Raw genomic sequence first — 23,738 nt, forward strand, 5'->3', positions numbered from 1 at the left:
ACCTACATCTGCTTTCCAAGTTAACCTACATCTGCTTTCCAAGTTAACCTACATCTGCTTTCCAAGTTAACCTACATCTGCTTTCCAAGTTAACCTACATCTGCTTGAAAATGGTTGTCTAGCAATGATCAACAACCAATTTGACAGAGCTTGAAGAATTTAGAAAATAATAAATGGGCAAATATTGTACAATCCAAGTGTGCAAAGCTCTTAGAGACTCACCCAGAAAGACTTAAAGCTGTAATCGCTGCTAAAGGTGATTTTAACATGTATTAACTCAGGGGTGTGAAAACGAATGTAAATGAGATATTTCTGTATTTCATTCACAATAAATGTGCATATTTCTCAACGACAACAAGAATTCCTTAATCATTACGGGGTATTGGGCGAGATTTTTTTTTTAAATCAATTTGGAATTCAGGCTGTAACACAACAAATGTGGAATACCCCTTCAGATCAATAATTTAGCAAGCTAACTTTGATACATAGCCAGAAATAATTGTGGATTTTCCGGTTCATTAAGAAAGCAAAACTTATATGTGTTTTTGGTTGTTGAGTCAATTAGGGGATGCCCATTTCAAGCTTATCTTTCGAGAAAATGTAAAGTTACTTAGATATTTAGGCTAGTTATCTGGCTGACTCCTTGATCCTGCTTTGTACTATACCCCTCAGGTCACAGTAGTTACAGTATCAACAGACAAATCAGGGATTGTTTATCTTTAGCCTGTGTCCCCATGCTACTCACATGACTACTGGGCTTCTCATGCTGCTCACGTCCACTCTGTCCCCTGCTACCAATCACAATGGACTATTACTATGTCCTAAGTCATCTATAGATTTGTCAATAAACTTTACCCAATACCTGGGAAAGACCATATAAGTTCTGACTCTGGGTAAATGGAGGACTAGTGTAGCAGGCTGATATTCTACACAGTATCTCAGGTCAGGGGGATAAGGGGAGGTCTTGACAACCCCCCCCCCCTCTTCCCGAATCACAGTTCCACTTTTAGTTCCTCTGTAAAAACCCATTCACCTCTCAGTCACTCAGGCAGTGAGGAATGCACACTCCACTCCAGCTTCACTGGTAAGTGAGATGCTTGGTAAATGTTAATACAGTCATTATTAGGCATACAAATTGATAGTGAGCTTAGAGATGTATGAGCTTGGAAGACCGTTCGTTCCAACTGAGCACTGAAGACAATAAGGAATGTGCATGGTGAGGATGATTTTATTTAAACAGAAACCTGAAAGAGCAGCCTTGCTTGGAACTATAATATTTAGTTCAGTGGAAAGGAAAGGGAGGTTCCATAGCAAAGAACCAGCTATGAAAGAGGAACACTCGATTCAGGAACAATCTGGTATCTGTCATCATACTGTCATCAGGGCACTCAGTCACACTAACTTTTGACACGACTTTTAGGACTATAGAAGATAGAGCTTTACTTATTAAATAGTAAAAATATGAATAAAATATCTGAAATATTTCACTGTGGACGGAAGAAGAGTCTGAGACTTCTGTGACAGCTACAATGGTTTAACAGCTACACCATTAAAATGGACACTGTTAAATGAATGACCATGTTGATGGAGCAACAGACACCATTGCGCCACGGACACAGTTTAACTAGCCAGTTAACAGACACATTCGAATTGTGTCGCTGTTGATTGAATCACCAGGGCGGAAAATAGGATAGGATGAACTGTAATGTTCAATCATTTATTTTATTGATTGATTATTATGTCTACAAAATGGTAAATGGTTATTTCGTCTAAAATCAATAGTTTTAGACAAGACTTTGGCTCAGTGAAGTGGACACAATGTTTTCAGTTTGGGTCTATTAACTTTAATGGTACAGTGCTTCAATGGCCTAGAGTCCTATGTAAAACTCCCACCTGTCAGATATTTTGGGTTCAAAGTTGACATAAGGTACTATACAATTGAGAAAAATCTATATGACCTGGCAGCACCTCTTGCACTATAATATTTATCTCTCTGACCCTCTGGACCCTTTCAGCAAACACAATTTGAACACAGAAAAAATGATGTCATTCCTACTCTGGAGCAATGAACAGAGAAAGATACACAATCCCACTGCCTCACATTCGCCCTCACATTCGTCAAGGTCATACGGTGCGTTAGTCATGAGTGAGAGAGTTTGTCACAGTTTATCAGTTCGTTATCAGAACACCATGTGACTTGGCTCTTATGACACCATTCTCATATTCCATTCCATTAAACCAGGCACAAACCAGTTTTTAAAAAACCTAGACCCCAGTTCTAGAATACATTAGCTCATTCTGGTCATTTAACATTACATTCCCCCTATTTTTTTCCTAACCCTACCACCCCTCCCCTGATTGGAGTAAACTAACATTTATCTTCGAGCACATATACAGTACACTCTGATCTTAATTCCAACCCTTAGATGTCCACAGACTAACCCATCTTTCATAGTACACTACCATTTTACAATTTCCTTTTGCAATACATCCTTTTATTTAACTGTGGATTCTTACGAGGGTCGTGAACCTCTCTATTTGTACCAATTCTACCAAGATTGCCCTAAAAATGTATATTTTACCTAAGAGTATAATCATATTTCCCGTTAATTGATCAAGGTTTTTCAGATCTCCTAACAGTGCTGTTTGTCAGTCCATCTGAACACAGACGTTATGACTTCACAACCACTCCTGGACCTGACTCCAAAATACCATGTGTTGTCCTGTGTGGCTCAGTTGGAAGAGAATGGAGCTTGCAATGCCAGGGTTGTGGGTTCAATTCACATGAGGGGACCCAAACAAAAATCTATGCAGTCACTCTGGAAAAGTGACTACTAAATTGTAAAAGTGAACCACTGAAGGACAGTATCAAAAAAGATGATCTGTTTCCTTGTGGCAGTCTGCACAGGGCTTACTGTTCAATGCCCCATATATTGAGAATTATTTCTGTGGTGAGAATTGTATATAATAGTTTAAATTGTATAGTTTAAATTGTTTTGTATATCAGTTCATAAACCCAATGCTTACAGTATTGGGACATCAAAAATCTGTTCCCAATTATCTAAGTTCCCAAACCTCTCAAACTTGAGTTAAACTGAAACATTTAATGATTTATACTAGTCATTTTAATCCATGCATGGTTTTTCATTGGAGGCAGGCAAACCAATACATTCCTTTCTCTTTTGAGTAATTGCCTCTTCCATTTTTGTGGCTGAACTGCAATGAGTTGGTTATACTTTTGCATTAAACATACCTCTCTATAGACCTTTGTTAATTGCTTGTGTTACATAATTTTACAGTCTTTATTTACAATTCATAAACAATATACCTTACTTATATACTTTTTTTAGCCATATAATTTGCTCTAATATTTGTTTAGCCTCTTCTGGAGGATGGCATTGGACTTGTAACCAAATCTATGTGGCTTCATTTAAAAGGGGGGGATAATTTAAAACGGTTCCATTGTCAATTCATCAGAAATGATGAACATTGGAACATTGGATGTGCCTCTCTTAGTAGCCTGGATTTCAATATCATTTTGGTATAATGAAGGCTTTAAGAGAGAGGTTTAATGCCTTAATAGTTCATATTTTTAACCCTCCAAACTCATGTTCGTTATATAAATATACCGATTCAACTTGATCTGGTTTGCCATTCCAAATAAAATGCAATATTTTTCTCGCATGATTTGAAAAAGGATTCTTCTGGAGTCGGTAGAAAAGGTTTCTCAAACTCGGTCCTTCGGACCCCGAGGGGTGCACAGCTGGTTCAAAACATCATCATGCTTTGATAATTTGAATCTGCTTTGTAGTGTCAGGGGTCCCGCATCTCAGTGCATTAGAACAAATTATTATTTACAATGACGGCCTACCCCAGCCAACGCTGGGGCAATTATGCGCCGCCCTATGGGACTCCCAATCACGGCTGGATGTGATACAGCCTGGAATCAATCCAGGGACTGTAGTGACACCTTTAGCACTGAGATGCAGTGCCCTAGACTGCTGCAACACTCGGGAGCCCAATATAATGTCCCATGTTTGCAATTTAAAAAAATATATATTACCAGTTGGGAAAAAAACATTTTGCATAATGCAATATACTCTGCAAGGGTGATTGATACAGCAGCACCGTGCTATCACTAGAGATGAGAACTTTGTGACTAACTTAGTGACTTAGTGACTCACTACTTGATCGAAAGGCCCACCAACCTCAGAATGTATTGATTAAATGCCAAGGCACATGTTGCGTCCAGGGCCAGGCTGCCCACCACTGTGCCTGGTGTTCAGATCAGGGTATGTCTTCCGCTGCAGGAAGTCTTAATCAGAAAATGCCAGCAGCACAGCCATCAGCACCTGCCACGTGCCAGAACGAGACATAGCTGAAATATTCATACGGCTCTTGTCAAGGCTCATATGTGAAGCCCCACTGAACCTTTTGGGGGCCACTGAGATCTGGTGTTGCTGCTGGAGAGAGAGGAGGGGAGCTGCGTTGCTTGATTATGCTACAGGCAGCCTAAAGTAACATTCCAATTCTCCACTAAAGTGCAGGTTCACATTCCCTAGAAGATTTAAAAAGCATTGGGTATATGATAGACAAGACTCTATGTACGGTACATCAATGCCAGGTCGCAGTTGTAAATGAGAACTTGTTCTCAACTGGCCTACCTGGTTAAATAAAGGTGAAATAAAATTGTAAAACTGCAAACCTTTAATTAATCACAGAGGGTGAACGAGTACACACTTCAAGGAGGGGGAGGGTTGGAATTTAACCTATGGCTGTAGGATAGGATTAGGTATGCGTGCGTGTGCGTGTGCAGGAGAAAGTGAATAGTGCTTATAGTGGGTCTGAGACTGATTCAAGCTGAGGCTGCTGGCTGGGCTTGTTCAGCTGTTGTCAGCACACCTCTCCCTGATTGAGCCCATGTGATGTCACCACTGGCTCTCAGCCTCTCTCTGGGGAGACAAAGTGCTGCCAAGGAAACCTCATTCACCTCCATCACAACTTGAAAAGTGTCCTCTGCTGTAGCAGTACTTTTGATCTGCTGTGAGGGGAATCTTTAAGGTGGCGAAGGAAACAAGTTATCTGCAAGTAATGACACTCACCTCAGGAGTGTATATATATACATACATACATACATACATACAGCTCCAGTCAAAAGTTTGAACACATCTACTTATTCAAGGGCTTCTCTTTATTTTTGCTATTTTCGAAACTATATATGGAATCATGTAGTACCGCAAAAAATATAAAAACTAATAAAAATATATTCCAAAATATTGATTCTTCAAAGTAGCTACCCTTTGCCTTGATGACAGCATTGCACACTCTTGGCATTCTCTCAACGAGTTTGCATCAACTGGAATGCATTTCAGTTTTTCCCTTTATTTAACCAGGCAAGTCAGTTAAGAACAAATTCTTATTTTCAATGACGGCCTAGGAACAGTGGGTTAACTGCCTGTTCAGGGGCAGAACGACAGATTTGTATCTTGTCAGCTTGGGGGTTTGAACTTGCAACCTTCCGGTTACTAGTCCAACGCTCTAACCACTAGGCTACCCTGCCACCCATTTTAACAGGTGTGCCTTGTTAAAAGTTCATTTGTGGAATTTCTTTCCCACTTAATGCATTTGAGCCACAAGGTAGGAGTGGTATACAGAAGATACATTACAGCTGCCTCTGATTGGGAACCACACTCGGCCAGAAACAAAGAAATAAAGAACATAGAATGCCCACCAAAATCAGTCCCCCCCAAAGGTGAGGACTCCGGTCGGGGACCATCGCCGCGGGCCCCGGACCGGGGACCGTCACTGAGGGCCCTGGACCGGAGACCGTCGCTTCGTGCCATGGATCATCACAGGAGGCTTCGTGCTATGGATCATCACAGGAGGCTTCGTGTCATGGATCATCACTGGAGGCTTTGTGCCATGGATCATCACTGGAGGCTTCGTGCCATGGCTCATCACTGGAGGCTTCGTGCCATGGATCATCACTGGAGGCTTCGTTCGTGGAGCAGGCACAACCCGTCCTGGCTGGATACCCACTTCAGCCCTGCACGTTCGAGGCGCTGACACAGGACGCACTGGGCTGTGCAGGCGCATTGGAGACACCTTGCGCAGAGCCTGCGCAGGATACACTGGACCGTGGAGGCGCACTGGAGGTCTCGAGCGCAAAGCTAGCACAACTCGTCCTGGCTGGATACCCCCTGTAGACCGGCAATTGCGGGGAGCTGGAACAGGCCGCATTGGGCTGTGCTGGCGAACCGGGGACACTGCGTAGAGCTGGAGCAGGATAACCTGGGCCTAAGAAACGCACTGGAGGCCATGAGCGCTGAGCCGGCACCATCCATCCAGGCTGGATGCCCACTCTAGCCCGGCCGATGCGGGGAGCTGGAATATAGCGCACCGGGCTATGAGTGCGCACTGGAGACACAGTGCACTTTACCGCATAACACGGTGTCTGCCCGGTCACTCTCTCCCCAAGGCAAGCACGGGGAGTTGGCTCAGGTCTATCACCTGACTCCGCCAATCTCCCCGTGTGCCCCCCCAAAAAAATTCTGGGGCTGCCTCTCGTGCACACCTCGTTCAGCCAACTCCTCGTAGCGTCGCCGTTCCGGCTTTGCTGCTTCCAGCTCCTCCTTAGGACGGCGATATTCACCAGCCTGTGCCCAGGGTCTCTTGCCTTCCAGTATCTCCTCCCATATCCATTCCTCCAGGAAACACTGATTGGTCTTTTTGTGGTGGGATCTTCTGTAACGGGTGTCGTCGGAAGGATGAGACCAAGGCACAGCGTTCTTTGAGTTCCACATAATTTATTAACGAAGTGAAACTTTAGAAAAGACAAAACCATAAAGAATACAACGACCGAACAGCTTTGTTTTGCAAACTACCTGCACACAAACAAAAAACAAGATCCCACACAGAAGGAGGGAAAAGGGCTGCCTAAGTATGATGCCCAATCACAGACAACGATAGACAGCTGCCTCTGATTGGGAACCACACTCGGCCAGAAACAAAGAAATAAAGAACATAGAATGCCCACCCAAATCCCACCCTGACCAAACCAAAAGAGAGACCTAAAAAGGCTCTCCAAGGTCAGTTCATGACACATTAACTGTTCAGAGGAGACTGCATGAATCAGGTCTTCATAGTCTAATTGCTGCAAAGAAACCACAACTACAAGACGCCAATAATAAGAAGAGACTTGATTGGGACAAGAAACAAGAGCAATGGACATTAGATTGGTGGAAATCTGTCCTTTGATCTGATGCGTCCAAATTTGAGTTTTTTGGTTCCAATCGCCGTGTCTTTGTGAGACACAGAGTAGGTGAACGGATGATGTCCGCATGTGTGGTTCCCACCGTGAAACATGGAGGAGGAGGTGTGATGGTGCTTTGCTGATGACACTGTCTGTGATTTATTTAGAATTCAAGATGCACTTAAACAGCATAGCTACCACAGCATTCTGCAGCGATACACCATCCCGTCTGGTTTGCGCTTAGTGAGACTATCATTTGTTTTTCAACAGGACAATAACCCAAAACACACCTCCAGGCTGTGTAAGGGCTATTTGACCAAGAAGGAGAGTGATGGAGTGTTGCATTAGATGGCTTGGCCTCCACAAACACCCAACCTCAACCCAATTGAGATGGACCACAGAGTGAAGGAAAAGCAGCCAACAAGTGTCCAGCATATGTGGGAACTCCTTCAAGACTGTTGATAAAATCATTCCTCATGAAGCTGGTTGAGAGAATAAGAGTGTGCAAAGCTGTCATCAAGGCAAAGGGTGGCTACTTTGAAGAATCTAAAATATATTTTCATTTGTTTAACACTTTTTTGGTTACTACATTATTCCACATATGTTATTTCATAGTTTTAATGTCTTCACTATTATTCTACGATGTAGAAAATAGTAAAAATAAAGAAAAACCATTGAATGAGTTGGTGTGTGTGTCCAAACTTTTGATTGGTATTGAATATGGTTCTTAATTTCAAACCACATTCAAACCTTTGAAAATAGTTAAAAACTAAGTTCAACTAAGAAATTCTAAATATAAATGTTCTCTATTATGATTGTCTGGCAGGTTTGTTATGTTTTGCTGTGAGCATCCTGGCAGGTGTCTTCACTGACATTTTCAACGTGTCCCTGAATGAGTCTGTAATACCAACATGTTTCAAGCAGAACACCATAGTCCCTGTGCCCAAGAACATGAAGGCAACCTGCCTAAATGACTACAGACCCGTAGCACTCACGCCCGTAGCCATGAAGTGCTTTGAAAGGCTGGTAATGGCTCACATCAACACCATTATCCCAGAAACCCTAAACCCACTCCAATTTGCATACCACCAAAACAGATCCACAGATGATGCAATCTCTATTTCACTCCACACTGCCCTTTCCCACCTGGACAAAAGGAACACCTATGTGAGAATGCTATTCATTGACTACAGCTCAGCCTTCAACACCATAGTATCCTCAAAGTTCATCACTAAGCGAAAGATCCTGGGACTAAACACCTCCCTCTGCAACTGGATCCTGGACTTCTTGACGGGCCGCCCCCAGGTGGTGAGGGTAGGTAGCAACACATCTGCCACGCTGATCCACAACACTGGAGCCCCTCATGGGTGTGTGCTCAGTCCCCTCCTGTACTTCCTGTTCACCCACGACTGCATGGCCAGGCACGACTCCAACACCATCATTAAGTTTGCAGACGACACAACAGTGGTAGGCCTGATCACTGATAACGACGAGACAGCCTATAGGGAGGAGGTCAGAGACCTGGCCGGGTGGTGCCAGAATAACAACCTATCCCTCAACATAACCAAGACTAAGGAGATGATTGTGGACTACAGGAAAAGGAGGACCGAGCACGCCCCCATTCTCATCGACGGGGCTGTAGTGGAGCAGGTTGAGAGCTTCAAGTTCCTCGGTGTCCACATCAACAACAAACTAGAATGGTCCAAACACACCAAGACGGTTGTGAAGAGGGCACAACAAAGCCTATTCCCCGGCAGGAAACTAAAAAGATTTGGCATGGGTCCTCAGATCCTCAAAAAGTTCTATAGGTGCAACATCGAGAGCATCACTGGTTGCATCACTGCCTGGTATGGCAATTGCTCGGCCTCTGACCGCAAGGCACTACAGAGGTTACATCACTGGGGCTAAGCTGCCTGCCATCCAGGACCTCTACACCAGGCGGTGTCAGTGGAAGGCCCTAAAAATTGTCAAAGACCCCGGCCACCCCAGTCATATACTGCTCTCTCTACTACCGCATGGCAAGCGGTACCGGAGTGCCAAGTCTAGGACAAAAAGGCTTCTCAACAGTTTTTACCCCCAAACCATAAAACTCCTGAACAGGTAATCAAATGGCTACCTGGACTATTTACATTGTGTACCCCCCCAACCCCTCTTTTACACTGCTGCTACTCTCTGTTTATCATATATGCATAGTCACTTTAACTATAGATTAATGTACATACTATCTCAATTGGCACGACCAACCAGTGCTCCCGCACATTGGCTAACCGGGCTATCTGCATTGTGTCCCGCCACCCACCACCCGCCAACCCCTCTTTTTATGCTACTGCTACTCTCTGTTTATCATATATGCATAGTCACTTTAACCATATGTACATACTACCTCAATCAGCCCGAATAACCGGTGCCGGTATATAGCCTCGCTACTGTATGTAGTCTCGCTACTGTATATAGCCTCGCTACTGTATGTAGACTCGCTAGCCTCTCTACTGTATGTAGCCTCGCTACTGTTATATTCTCGCTACTGTTATAGCCTCGCTACTGTATGTAGCCTCGCTACTGTTATAGCCTCGCTACTGTATGTAGCCTCGCTACTGTTATAGCCTCGCTACTGTATGTAGCCTCGCTACTGTATGTAGCCTCGCTACTGTTATAGCCTCGCTACTGTTATAGCCTCGCTACTGTATGTAGCCTCGCTACTGTTATAGCCTCGCTACTGTATGTAGCCTCGCTACTGTTATAGCCTCGCTACTGTATGTAGCCTCGCTACTGTTATAGCCTCGCTACTGTATGTAGCCTCGCTACTGTTATAGCCTCGCTACTGTATGTAGCCTCGCTACTGTATGTAGCCTCGCTACTGTTATAGCCTCGCTACTGTTATAGCCTCGCTACTGTATGTAGCCTCGCTACTGTTATAGCCTCGCTACTGTATGTAGCCTCGCTACTGTTATAGCCTCGCTACTGTATGTAGCCTCGCTACTGTTATAGTCTCGCTACTGTATGTAGCCTCGCTACTGTTATAGCCTCGCTACTGTATGTAGCCTCGCTACTGTTATAGCCTCGCTACTGTATGTAGCCTCGCTTCTGTATGTAGCCTCGCTACTGTTATAGCCTCGCTACTGTTATAGCCTCGCTACTGTTATAGCCTCGCTACTGTATGTAGCCTCGCTACTGTTATAGCCTCGCTACTGTATGTAGCCTCGCTACTGTATGTAGCCTCGCTACTGTTATAGCCTCGCTACTGTTATAGCCTCGCTACTGTATGTAGCCTCGCTACTGTTATAGCCTCGCTACTGTATGTAGCCTCGCTACTGTTATAGCCTCGCTACTGTATGTAGCCTCGCTACTGTTATAGCCTCGCTACTGTATGTAGCCTCGCTACTGTTATTTTTCACTGTCTTTTTACTGTTTTTATTTATTACTTACCTATTGTTCACCTAATACCTTTTTTTGCACTGTTGGTTAGAGCCTGTAAGTTAGCATTTCACTATAAGGTCTACACCCGTTGTATTCAGCGCACGTGACAAATAAACTTTGATTTGATTTGACGATGAGTTTGGGTCTTCTGTCTTGTAAATGTCAAGTGTGTCCCTCCCTACCAAAGTCAGGACATTATGCATACACACAAAAGGGTAAGGAACCAGGTGATATCTGATGCAGGCGGACATTGTTTGTCAGCGATAAACAGAGAACGCTGAGCAGACTGCCTAGCAACAGGTCCTCCATTTCAAAGCCTCTGTAAAGAGCATGACCAAATCAAACACACATTGTCTGAGTCCTGAATAAGACCGTTTTAATACACTATAGGCTCTCACTCAGTCAGGAATGTGACATCTCCCTACGTTGGTAATAGCCAGCGTGACAATGACGATGTCCCCATGCCTAAATACCAACTTGCACTAACCACCACTGTTCTGTTTTGCCATGATCCCTTGATTCATCCCACTCAGACACCATACACCACTGTTTTGACAAATTTGATCTGTGTGTTGACTACCCACCTGGGTTTGGTTGTTAGGCTAGCCCTCTGGTCTTACATACAAAGGACAGGCAGAGCTCTTCTACAGTAGGGCTTTGGCTCAACTCTATTGTGCCATTACTGTCACTGAATCAGTGGGCGGGAGAAGCCAGGTTACAGAACGCTGCAGGGCTGGCACAGGCTAACTAGCATGAGGCTCATGTGGCTACAGTTTGTGATCCCTTAATCTGATCTAATCACTGTAGAGTACAGTAGACTAGTATAAGGTCTTAGCAACCATGCAGGGATCTATCTGAAGGTATGCCTTCCTCCCTGATGATGATGATGATGATGTCTGTAGGGGATAGCGGCTCTCAGGGACAGGATCTCCTATCATCTCATGAGGCCTCATCAGGAGAGGAACAACAAGGTACTCATAGTAGAGTCGGGCTCAGGTCTAGCGGCTCTAGCCTATATCTAGTCAGTATACAACACTTTATCACCATCGGTAGGCAGTATACAGTAGGCTTGTCCCGATTTGTGATGATGCTGTAACACAATTACATTGAAGAAAAAAAAAACGCCCATTGTCTGTCAAGAATGTTGAACCAAAATAGACTTGAACTTACTTTGCTGGTTGTCTGTCTGGTTGGTCCTTCAGCTGGTCTAAATTTGAGAAAAAAATATCCACAGTATTATTAAACCAACTTCAAAACGTTGGTCTCTGTGAGTGACAATCAAGTTAATTGCTCATGACATAAGCACAGAAGTACTTGTACGCAATATATGCATACTTACCGATGTCATGCAGGCGTTTACATGGTTTTGCGCATGTCCCAGGTGACCTTTAAACGGCAGTACCAGCGATCTAAAAAGTGGGTAAATAATAATTCTCTGTGCATATTTAGTCTAAAATCTGACCAGCTGAAGGACCTAACGCACATACAACCCCGTAGAGTAAGTTCAAATGTATTTTTATTCAACAATCTGGCTTGTAAGTAAGCTTTCCACGTTTTTACAGTGCTTTGTTTGATAGTATACCAATAATTGGTATAATAGTCTGATTTATAAGGCAAGCAATAGGCCTGCTATCAAATCAGTCCAAATCAGTAGCAGTATGTCCTATGACTTAATCAAAGTCTAAAGTAAAATGATTAAATTAAATTATACTTTCCGGCAGATACAGAAGAAGTTGGAGAAATATAGGCCTGTTTTAGACATCTATTCATTACACAACTACTTGCCGCCCCGCCTGGATGTACGTACTTTTTCGCAGGCGGGCCTAGACGTTGCTACGTCACCGGCAGGGTGGCACTTGCCAGAGTTTTTTTGAACGCGCTAGAGGAACCCAGACACTGCTCATTCAACTTGCCTGTGCTTCAGTCACATTGGAGATCCAGAGGGACAGAGCGAGAGGGACCTGAGAAAACTGAACCGTGCCAACTGCATCGTATTCGCTGTACCCACACAGACAACTCTGAATTTACATTAAATATGTCTATCACCATCTGCTGTCAAAAGCCCCAGGTAAGCAATTATTTCTGCAAAATATAGCTAGAGGATTGTCATTGTAGGCTACATCGTGTACTGTACGTAGGCTACTGGAGGAAATGGTTGCAAACGACGTGGTCATGGCTAACGGATCCAGCTTTTGTAAAATGAACGTCAGATTTGACTTTTTATAGCAGGTTAGGATTTACGCAGCAGGTTAGGCGAATTAACATAGCAGGTTAGGATAATTAGATTAGGAAAAGGGTTAGTTTATATGCAAACATTTTAACTTGACCAAACGAGGTGGTTTACTTGGTTTTATACGCATGACCTCTGTGAGGTCGTTGTTCTAGATCTAAAATAGAGTCTTTACTTGACTGTCGATGTTTTAACCTGAATCGGCGATGGTTGTTACATTGTTGTTACATTGCATCTTCCCGCCTTATAGCGGGAGGACGCGGAACGGATGAACACGAGCGTGTCGTTGGCAACACAGCGGTTAGTGCAATGACAATTTATCATAAATAAATCCGTTGTTATTATGCTGCACCGCATACAAATTGTTTGTCTTTCTTGCAAAAACCTACCATCTGTACATATTGATTTGTGAATTCGCTTGTCCGGACACGTTCTCACTGGCTGGCAAAATGGGGGGGGGGGGGGGGTAACTGAGCTCTGCAAAGTTTACCGGGCAGACCTACCACAAAAGAGCTAATGTTAACTAGTATCGTTCCGTTTTCCTCTTTTGTAATACACAGTAGTCGCATCGTGTTATTTTTTTGTGTGCGTAGTTAGTCGTGTAAAGTCAAGCTGATGAGATTTTGGCTCCACTGACCTACATTCGGATAGTATGGTCCGGGTGGGTAGACAAAGACAAGCTAGTCATAATGCCGGGGGCTGTGGTCTGCTCTCTCTCTATGGCGGGCACAATATGATGCAAGCATGCGCCAATGTGCTATGCGCGCGCCCAGACGAATGCGCGCGAGCCAGCCAATAGAACTGCTTCAGAATGGACCTATCATCTCAGAGGGACGATTGTTACGCTCTCTGGGACTGCCCACCGACTGTTGGCAGCGTGGCAACACATGGGTACAATTTGTCCTTTTCCCCTTTCGAGATTAATACATTGTACCACTATTTTATTCCGTGTTGCTCTTGTCATTATTTAAAGGAAAGGTTCGCCCATTTTGAATGGTATATTGTTTTTGTGCATCTCTGAGTGATGTTCTATCGATTCCCTGGGTCATTTCATGTTTTCTTGTGTATCTGGGTTATTGTGGTTCAAGCAAGCAGAAATCCGTCCGGTATGACGCAAAAAAAAACGTTTTAAAATATTGTCAGATTTTAATACTGGCTGATGTTATAACTCCAGGAGAATGTCTCCTCTCGAATGAGCCATTGATCATATTTTTGTGATATTCCTACCACGAGAAATGTGTATTTTAAAGGAGGGTCTAGCACATGTGTCCTATTTGTATGTCTCTTTAGGCTAGGGTGCATTGCATGGTGCAGTTGACAAATATATTATAGAAAGGAGATAGGAATCCAATGAATTAAGGAACGTATAACGCAGAACCCAGCAGTGTCGACCAATCGTGTTCACGATGTCATGCTTCTTCACCCGGTTGCTAAGCTAACAGTCACGCAATCCCTTCTCAAAGTCGGTGTATATGTGGAGAAAATTGCCTATTTTCCTCTGAAGTACGTAATGTCACAATTACAAAGCTATACGATATTACAGATAGCAAGTTAATTATCTTGCGTCATAGAAATGTAATGTACTTCTTGTTGACGAAATTTCTGCACATGTTGGGGTTTTGCGCTAGCGCCCCATAGACTCCCATTCACTCCTTTTAGGAGAGCGCTCCTTGTTCCATGATCGCCCAGAATGCACCACGTGGCCCATTGACGTTGAATGGACACCGTTTCCCATCTCCTCAAAAGTATTTCTGAGGTTGCGAACATGGTGAGATGGTTAGATTCCTAGATTGATACCGTGGTTTTAGGCGATTTTTACAGCAACTACCTACTTGACATGCTGCTGTTGTCTTGGGTATTATTGTGTGTAGCTATGTTTGCTAGCTACGTAGCTAGCCAGACTAAAGAGAGCATTGCATTGTAGATTTTGTATTCGACTTGAGCTGCAACAGATTTCCACAACGATTTTCCATGTTGTTACTAAACTTATTATAATGTCAAAATGAAACATTTGTTCACAAAAAAATATTGTTCTCACATAGTGTTATGTAACAGTGTAAATTAAAGGAATGAGTTGTTTTGGGTGGAATTTTTCTTTGATGTCACAGACTGAAAATAGATTTGCATTTACCTATCAATTTTGGATTTGTTGGTATTTTGGGCCATTAATGAGTATTTCCAAAAAGCTAATATAAAAATGTCAAACTTAATGAAACTGTATATTTAGTTTATCATCAATATTACAATAAATATTAACCACTTTAAAATGAACATACATCAATATTTTCAAAGCTCATTACATAAAATTGCCCATTTTAAAAGCCGATTTTATAGTGTTACCGAGTGGACTATATTTAGTAACTTACTTTAAAGATGGCGATGGGGTCTAAATGGGCATTGTTCTAAATTCAGTGTAGTTGTCTTTAACTGCCCTTTCTTAGATATGTTCTCCAGACTTGCTCAGAGGGAATTGTTATGTTGTATAAAAAAACTAAAATGTGTTTTTACGCACATGTCTTTAGTATTTTACAGATAGAAAGAAGATAAGAGTATTAATCTGCAATCTGCTGTGGACACGTCTGGTCTTGGAGTATCTTAACAAAATGAAACCAAAATATTTAGACTGACTTCATCCAATGTCCAGAAAAATGGATTTATGTGATATGCAAATATGTGCATATTTTTATACAATTTTTCAAAAACATTGTAATACAAAAAAGTTGTATGTTTGTGTCTACATTCAACTGGTAAACCGTTATTGTGATATAATGTTCAGGGCCATTTTTTCCCCCCATATGATGGTGTGTTGCCTGGCCTTAAAGATACTCCAGTCTCTCTAGCACCTCACATCGCAATAGGTGGTCTAAGTATCTTCATGACATCCATGATATGATATCCAATGCTCTGGTTTCTGTGAAAATAAAACCTCAATGGTTGATTTTTACACCCCAGCTTAGCTTGCTGTATTTGTCATTTATATAATGGGTGGAAATACTAGAATGTGAAAATGTGGGCGTGGCAATCTGCAATACTATAGCCTACTGCTCGGGATGTCATTATGTTCCGCTGTGGCCTGGCTTTAGCATTCTGGGGACTTCTAATTGTTGTCTGTTTTCTGCACCATTGTGATTTAACAGTCAGATGGAAACCGAGAGAAAAAACGTTTAGAAAACTAGTAACCCTCTATGGCAGTATCTCTTTCTTTCTTCCCTGCCTGTTTCTCTACCAGCCTGTCTGTCTGTACCTCAATCTAACTGTTGCTTCATTTCTAGCTCGTCTCTCCCAGTCGGTCTCGCTTATCGACACCCTCCTTGTCTTCCCAAAGATTCGGCCTGGTGTGATCAAGTCGTCCTCTTGACTGCTGTGATTTCCCAAAACGAACAGTCTAGTTCATGTGAAAGTGCTTACCAGTGTCTACTCTTATTAATGTATATTTCCTCTAGTCTCTACACTCTCCTTACTACAGTCTCCAGTTAGTGTACTGTACTCTAGCAGGGGCATGAAGGTTGAGTTTATCGTTCAGCCTCTGCCCAACCAACACTATGTATAGAGCCAGCTGGACAGAAGATTGTTCTGTATTCTACTCCTGGCCACCTGATCTTAAAGGTTAAAACAGATGTCTAAAGGGAAGGAACAGGGTTAGCTAATTTTGCTTATCATTCACGCATAATCAACCCCTGAAATGTAGACAGACTAACAGGGTTGGCATGCTGAATGTTTGTGGTCTATAACTCATTGTGCTTTATGAAGACTTTATACAATACCAGTAAAACGTTTGGACACACCTACACATTCAAGGGGTTTTCTTTATTTATACTATTTTCTACATTGTAGAATAATAGTGAAGACATCAAACATATGGAATCATGTAGTAACCAAAAAAGTACTAAACAAATGAAATATATTTTACATTTGAGATTCTTCAACCCTTTGCCTTGAAGACAGATTTTCAGACTCTTGGCATTCTCTCAACCAGCTTCACCTGGAATTATTTTCCAAAAGTCTTGAAGGAGCTCCCACATATGTTGAGCACTTGTTGGCTGCTTTTCCTTCACTCTGCGGTCCAACTCATCCCAAACCATCTCAATTGGGTTGAGGTCAGGTGATTATGGAGGCCAGGTCATCAGATGCAGTACTCCATCACTCTCCTTGGTCAAATAGCTCTTACATAGCCTGGAGGTGTGTTGGGTCATTGTCCTGTTGAAAAACAAATGATAGTCCCACTAAGAGCAATCCAGATGGGTTGGCGTATTGCTGCAGAATACTGTGGTAGCCATGCTGGTTAAGTGTGCCTTGCATTCTAAATAAATCACACAGTGTCACCAGCAAATCACCATCACACCTCCTCCTCCATGCTTCACGGTGGGAACCACATACGCAGAGATCATCCGTTCACCTACTCTGCGTCTCACAAAGACACGGCGGTTGGAACCAAAAATCGCAGATTTGGACTCATCAGACCAAAGGACATATGTGGCAGTCCTCATGAGAGCCCGTTTCATCATACTTGATGGTTTTTGCGACTGCACTTGAAGAAAGTTCTTGAAATGTTACTGATTGACAGAACTTCGTGATGGACTGTCATTTCACTTGCTTATTTGAGCTGTAATATGAATTTGGTCTCTTACCAAATAGGGCTATCTTCTGTATACCACCCCTTCCTTGTCACAACACAACTGATTGGCTCAAACGTATTAAGAAGGAAAGAAATTCCACAAATTAACTTTTAACAAGGCCCACCTGTTCATTCCAGGTGACTACCTCATGAAGCTGGTTGAGAGAATGCCAAGAGTGTGCACAGCTGTCATCAAGGCAAAGGGTGGCTACTTTGAAGAATCTTACGTATAAAATGTATTTTGACTTGTATAACACATTTTTGGGTTACTACGTGATTCCGTATCTGTTATTTCATAGTTTTGGTGTCTTCACTATTATTCTACAATGTAGAAAATAGTAAAAAAATAAAGAAAAACCTTTGAATTAGTTTGTGTCCAAACTCTTGACTGGTACTGTATGTCGCCCCCCCGAATGTTTATCGGAATCCGGGGAGTGATTGAGAAAGAAAGGTGGGCTGTGGAAGGAGCAGAGAGCGAGGTGGGGAAGAGAGGTATAGGGGGAGGAAGAGGAGAGTGATTTAGGAGAATGAGGCAGGCAGGAGATAGGGATGGATCAGAGGGCGGGGGAGTGAATGGAGAGAAGAGAGTGGGAGGAGGAGGGAATAAAGTGGAGGGGAAAGGAAAGGAACAGAGAGGCTGTGGTGCATTCAGGAGTCTCCTGACAGATGTTGCACAACTGTTGGTGGGCCGACCAACCCACATCTGTACAGACGGGGGGCTGTGCCCTCACTGACCTACAACACACACTGTACATACTGTAAACTGGTGTACAAACAGACCCTTGATTCAACTATTGCTAACTTGCTCAGACACGGACATATATACACACACACACACATTCCATTTTATAACCAGTCTGGCTCACTCTTGTCACTTCATTCTGCATGCAAGCTATGGCACATCCACCATTCTAACACACAGACACACACACACGCACCGAGAGTTGGTGGGAGACACCACCAGGTTAAAAAACATACCAGATGTTCTGGACCGTGCCTCAGTCTAGTGTAAGTCATGTGACATGCTGTTATTTTCCACAGCAATGCAGATGTAGACTGTGCCTCAGTCTGGTGTAAGTCATGTGACATGCTGTTCTTTTCCACGGCAATGCAATGCATTTTTCATAGTTTATTTTCTTCCTCGTACTGTACTCCTGACATGCAAGCACCACCCAAACATCAACATATGTGAAAATTGCACGTGTCTACAAAACAGTAGAAACAGTAATAAAAATATATATATATATATATATATAAAGGAAGATGTGTTTCCAATGACATCATCGACCAATTGGTAGGCAATACCGACTCAGATTTGGTTGAAGTCACATGATGCACACCAATGATGTCATTGGAAATCCTCATATTCTCTCTTTTACCACAAGACATGGCACTGTATGTGAAAATGGTTATTTCTCAAAGTATTCAAACCCCTTGACTTTTTCCACATTTTGTTATGTTACAGCCTTATTTTAAAATGGATTTAAATTGTTGATTAGATAGACATAGGCTAGTGCTTTTGCTTTTCGTTACACGTCTTGTTGGTTGACGAAAGGTAAATGTGGACAGTTCTCCTAACATCGTCAATGTGCACCTCTGAATTTGATAAGAAAGACGCGCATCGTTGCATCCCTGATGTGTCGGTCTTTCCTAGAAGCCTACTTCAGAGCTGCGATGCCCTTGAGAATTGAGATATTTGAGAGAGACGTGAGTAAGAGGTGCTTCGGAGCAGGGCGACTGGCATCCGGGGGGAAGGGAATTATAATTACTATATTCAGCCCATAGGCACAGCGGCCAATTTGACTGCAAGGAATGGATTTTTTTTAGGGGGCATTAAGGCCACACTAGGAGGCATCGATGGCCATGGCCAGAAATTCGAGGCCTGGCGACAAGGTTCGACACACCATTTTTTTTTCAGTGCCAAGTAAGGCCACAGAGATGGTAGCCTACGATTAAAACAGTAAGCCATTTCAGCTAACATATCCAGGGAATGCATATGGACCTTTATGCTATATTATATATTAAGAGGTGAGAAATGCATTATACAGTTGAAGTCGGAAGTTTACATACACTTAGTTTGGAGTCATTAAAACTAGTTTACATACACTTAGTTTGGAGTCATTAAAACTAGTTTTTCAACCACTCCACAAATTTCTTGTTAATTAACAAACTATAGTTTTGGATATCTACTTTGTGCAGGACACAAGTAAATTTTACAACGATTGTTTACAGACAGATTATTTCACTTATAATTCACTGTCACAATTCCAGTGGTTCAGAAGTTTACATGCACTAAGCTGACTGTGCCTTTTAAACAGCGTGGAAAATTCCAGAAAATGATGTCATGGCTTTAGAAGCTTCTGATAGGCTAATTGGCATAATTTGAGTCAATTGGAGGTGTACCTGTGGATGTATTTCAAGGCCTACCTCCAAACTCGGTGCCTCTTTGCTTGACATCATGGGAAAATCAAAAGAAATCAGCCAAGACCTCAGAAAAAATTGTAGACCTCCACAAGTCTGGCTCATCCTTGGGAGCCATTTCCAAATGTCTTAAAGGTACCATGTTCATCTGTACAAACAATAGTACGCAAGTATGAACACCATGGGACCATGCAGCCGTCATACTGCTAAGGAGGGAGACGCATTCTGTCTCCTAGAGATGAACGTACTTTGGTGCGAAAAGTGCAAATCAATCACAGAACAACAGCAAAGGACCTTGTGAAGATGCTGTAGGAAACGGGTACAAAAGTACCTATATCCACAGTAAAACAAATTCTATATCGACATAACCTGAAAGGCCGCTCAGCAAGGAAGAAGCCACTGCTCCAAAACCGCCATAAAAAGCCAGACTATGGTTTGTAACTGCACATGGGGACAAAGATCGTACTTTTTGGAGAAATGTCCTCTGGTCTGATGAAACCAAAATATAACTGTTTGGCCATAATGACCACCGTTATGTTTGGAGGAAAAAGGGGGAGGCTTGCAAGCTGAAGAACACCATCCCAACCGTGAAGCACTGGGGTGGCAGCATCATGTTGTGGGGGTGCTATGCTGCAGGAGGGACTGGTGCACTTCACAAAATAGATGGCTTCATGAGGAAGGAAAATTATGTTGATATATTGAAGCAACATCTCAAGACATCAGTCAGGAAGATAAAGCTTGGTCGCAAATGGGTCTTCCAAATGGACAATGACCCCAAGCATACTTCCAAATTTGTGGCAAAATGGCTTAAGGACAACGAAGTCAAGGTATTGGAGTGGCCATCACAAAATCCTGACCTCAATTTTATTGAAAATTTGTGGGCAGAACTGAAAAGGCGTGTTCGAGCAAGGAGGCCTACAAATCTGACTCAGTTACACCAGCTCTGTCAGGACGAATGCCCCAAAATTCACCCAACTTATTGTGGGAAGCTTGGGGAAGGCTACTCGCAACGTTTGACCCAAGTTAAACAATTTAAAGGCAATGCTACCAAATACTAATTGAGTGTATGTAAACTTCTGACCCACTGGGAATGTGATGTAAGGAATAAAAGCTGAAATAAATCATTCTCTCTACTATTGTTCTGAAATTTCACATAATTAAAATAAAGTGGTGATCCTAACTGACCAAAGACAGGGAATTTTTACTCAGGAATTGTGAAACTGAGTTTAAATGTATTTGACTAAGGTGTATGTAAACTTCCGACTTCAACTGTATACTCGCAGAAAGCTGTGACTCCTCTCTGTAACTAGAACAATAGTAGTTGCTTTGAAAACAACTGTATTTTCCCACAATTGCATTCTGAGGAATGTTTGTGCTTCTCAGCATGCATCTCTCCCACCTCTGTGCACACAGTGGGGAGAGGGAGTGAGAGTGGATCGCTCACACAGCAGCAGACAGGGAAACAGGGACAGGCAGATACTTTCATAGCAGGAATCATCATAATGCATAGGCTATTACTGTTGAACAAATAATGGTTTTAAAACGATCTACAGGAACGTACCGACATGTGCATAATGCTTCAGTAAGAGGAAGGTCTTTCTTAGTAGCTCTAAAACGCCATCATAAAATCTGTTTATTTTGCCTGATTCCATTTAGTTCTTCCCCAAATTCAGTTTTCTCCAGTTTTGTTTTTCCAGGTTTCAGTTTTTCCTAGTTTGTTTTTCAGGTTTTCGCTCTCAATCACCACATTTGTAATAGGAAAACCACAAAGTTAGATGTTCTAAGTCTACAACATTTCTTAAACCACACCAGGAGACCACTTTTGAGGTCTGGGTTAGTCACCCTTTAATTCAAGTGCACACCCGCCAGAAACGGTTTGGTTAGCGACGTTTCTGTGGCGCTCATTTGATTGCAGAGTTTGCGAAACAAATGGCTACTGGATTGATGTAAATAATCATGATATCATTCTGCCAGGTAGACATGAGCTACTTTGAAGTTAGCATTTCATTGAGAAGGTTTTTTGGAAAGCCTTTCCGTCTATCAGAAAATGGTTGTAATTGCATTAGCATCATCGCTAAAGGCTACACAAAGTAGTAGACAAACGTGAAAACCACACAGACAGGGCATTTCGTTGCCTCTTCGTAAAGTTTAAGGAAAATATGAATCACTGATGCGTTTTGTTCATGTCTTCTGATAATCTTGGGTAAATTAAAGGTCCAATGCAACTGGTTTTATCTCCATCAAAACAGGCAGACATTTTAGGTGAAAGGGCATGATCAATTTCACAGTATTATTCCATCCTCATAGTGTTGAAATATATATAAAACACAGAAAAATCAAGCTTTTTCCTGCACTGGGCCTTTAATGAATGTTCTGATTAAGTTCAATACTTTTAGTTGATTTTCATTTTGGAATATTGTTGAATTCCTTTTTAATGTCTGAATTCTGTGATTCCGTCCTCGTTTTATAGGGCGCTAGGCAAGTGATAGCAGATACTGCTGGTAATCAGCTAACCAAGTGGACCACACAGCCACAGGCAGACACAGGTTATAAAGCTGATCCAACCAGGTCTTCCCAGTACGATCATCTATCATTTACCTCCCCGTGCTCTGTTGCCAAGAAACCAACAGATTAAGCCTGTTTTTTTTTGCCCTATGGTTTAGTTACACTCAAAAGCGGCTTTGTTGAATGAAGGCCCAGTGTGATAGGAGAGTCGGATAGGATTCACCACAAGGGTGACTGGCTACTTCTATAAATCTCAGGTCTAAGATTAGATCCTGGGACTGGGAGCTCAGCTCAGCTGCATCCGTCTAGCCAGAGCAGAGAAGCGCAGAATAAGGCGTTTATGTTTAACATAAAGGAGTATTCCATTCCCCCGAGTGTGATCGTTTTAAGCCCTATCGACTCAAATGGCCATGGCTGGCTTGTGGCTACACCGCCGATGTCGACCCAGAGGCTTTTACAGCTTTTCTTCAGTCTGCCATGACAGTGGGAATCAATGGTGCATCTTCACTGATAACTGGTGTCACATACAACTGTTGTCTGCTGTTGGACTGAAGTGGTGGTTCCTGGAGAGGAGGAAAGTCTCACACACACAACCAGCTGAGGCTTCAGAAAAGGCTTTCACACATGGTCTTAATGGCGGTTTTAAGAGGGAAGTGGTGGTTCCTGAAGAGGTGGACAGTCAGACACACAACACAACACTCAATGCGACTTGTTGAGCACCATAGTTGTCAGCACCAGTGACAGCAGTTAGGTTGGCTATAACATTACAGTTAGGTTGGCTATAACATTACATTAGATTGGCTATAACATTAGTTAGATTGGCTATAACATTAATGTTAGATTGGCTATAACATTACAGTTAGGTTGGCTATAACACTACAGTTAGGTTGGCTATAACATTAGGTTAGATTGGCTATAACATTACAGTTAGGTTGGCTATAACATTACAGTTAGGTTGGCTATAACATTACAGTTAGGTTGGCTATAACATTGCAGTTAGGTTGGCTATAACATTACAGTTAGGTTGGCTATAACATTACAGTTAGGTTGGCTATAACATTGCAGTTAGGTTGGCTATAACATTACAGTTAGGTTGGCTATAACATTACATTAGATTGGCTATAACATTACAGTTAGATTGGCTATAACATTGCAGTTAGGTTGGCTATAACATTGCAGTTAGGTTGGCTATAACATTGAAGTTAGGTTGGCTATAACATTAGGTTAGGTTGGCTATAACATTACAGTTAGGTTGGCTATAACATTAGGTTAGATTGGCTATAACATTACAGTTAGGT

At 42.5% G+C, this 23,738-nt stretch overlaps 1 protein-coding gene and 1 long non-coding RNA gene across 4 annotated transcripts in view; one reads left to right on the plus strand and one right to left on the minus strand.

The window, feature by feature from the left end:
• The window catches only part of LOC109902879 (uncharacterized), a 33,885-nt gene extending 20,265 nt beyond the window's left edge, over positions 1 to 13,620 (minus strand). The window contains exons 1-3 of the long non-coding RNA XR_002256946.2: positions 13,537 to 13,620; positions 12,009 to 12,078; positions 11,840 to 11,876 (exon numbers count right to left, since the gene is read on the minus strand). This is a non-coding gene — a long non-coding RNA (uncharacterized LOC109902879). The remainder of the gene's footprint in view (positions 1 to 11,839; positions 11,877 to 12,008; positions 12,079 to 13,536) is intronic.
• ivns1abpa (influenza virus NS1A binding protein a) overlaps positions 1,046 to 23,738 on the plus strand; it is a 46,986-nt gene continuing 24,293 nt past the window's right edge. Inside the window, exon 1 of one of the 3 annotated variants that reach the window (XM_020499567.2) lies at positions 1,046 to 1,084. The gene's annotated coding sequence lies outside the window, so the exon portion shown is untranslated. Of the gene's footprint in view, positions 1,085 to 12,445; positions 12,738 to 23,738 lie in introns of those variants that run through there. The other 2 variants (XM_020499566.2, XR_002256945.2) reach the window with 2 other exon arrangements.

The sequence above is a fragment of the Oncorhynchus kisutch genome, linkage group LG13, assembly GCF_002021735.2.
Source record: "Oncorhynchus kisutch isolate 150728-3 linkage group LG13, Okis_V2, whole genome shotgun sequence".
Taxonomy (NCBI): domain Eukaryota; kingdom Metazoa; phylum Chordata; class Actinopteri; order Salmoniformes; family Salmonidae; genus Oncorhynchus; species Oncorhynchus kisutch.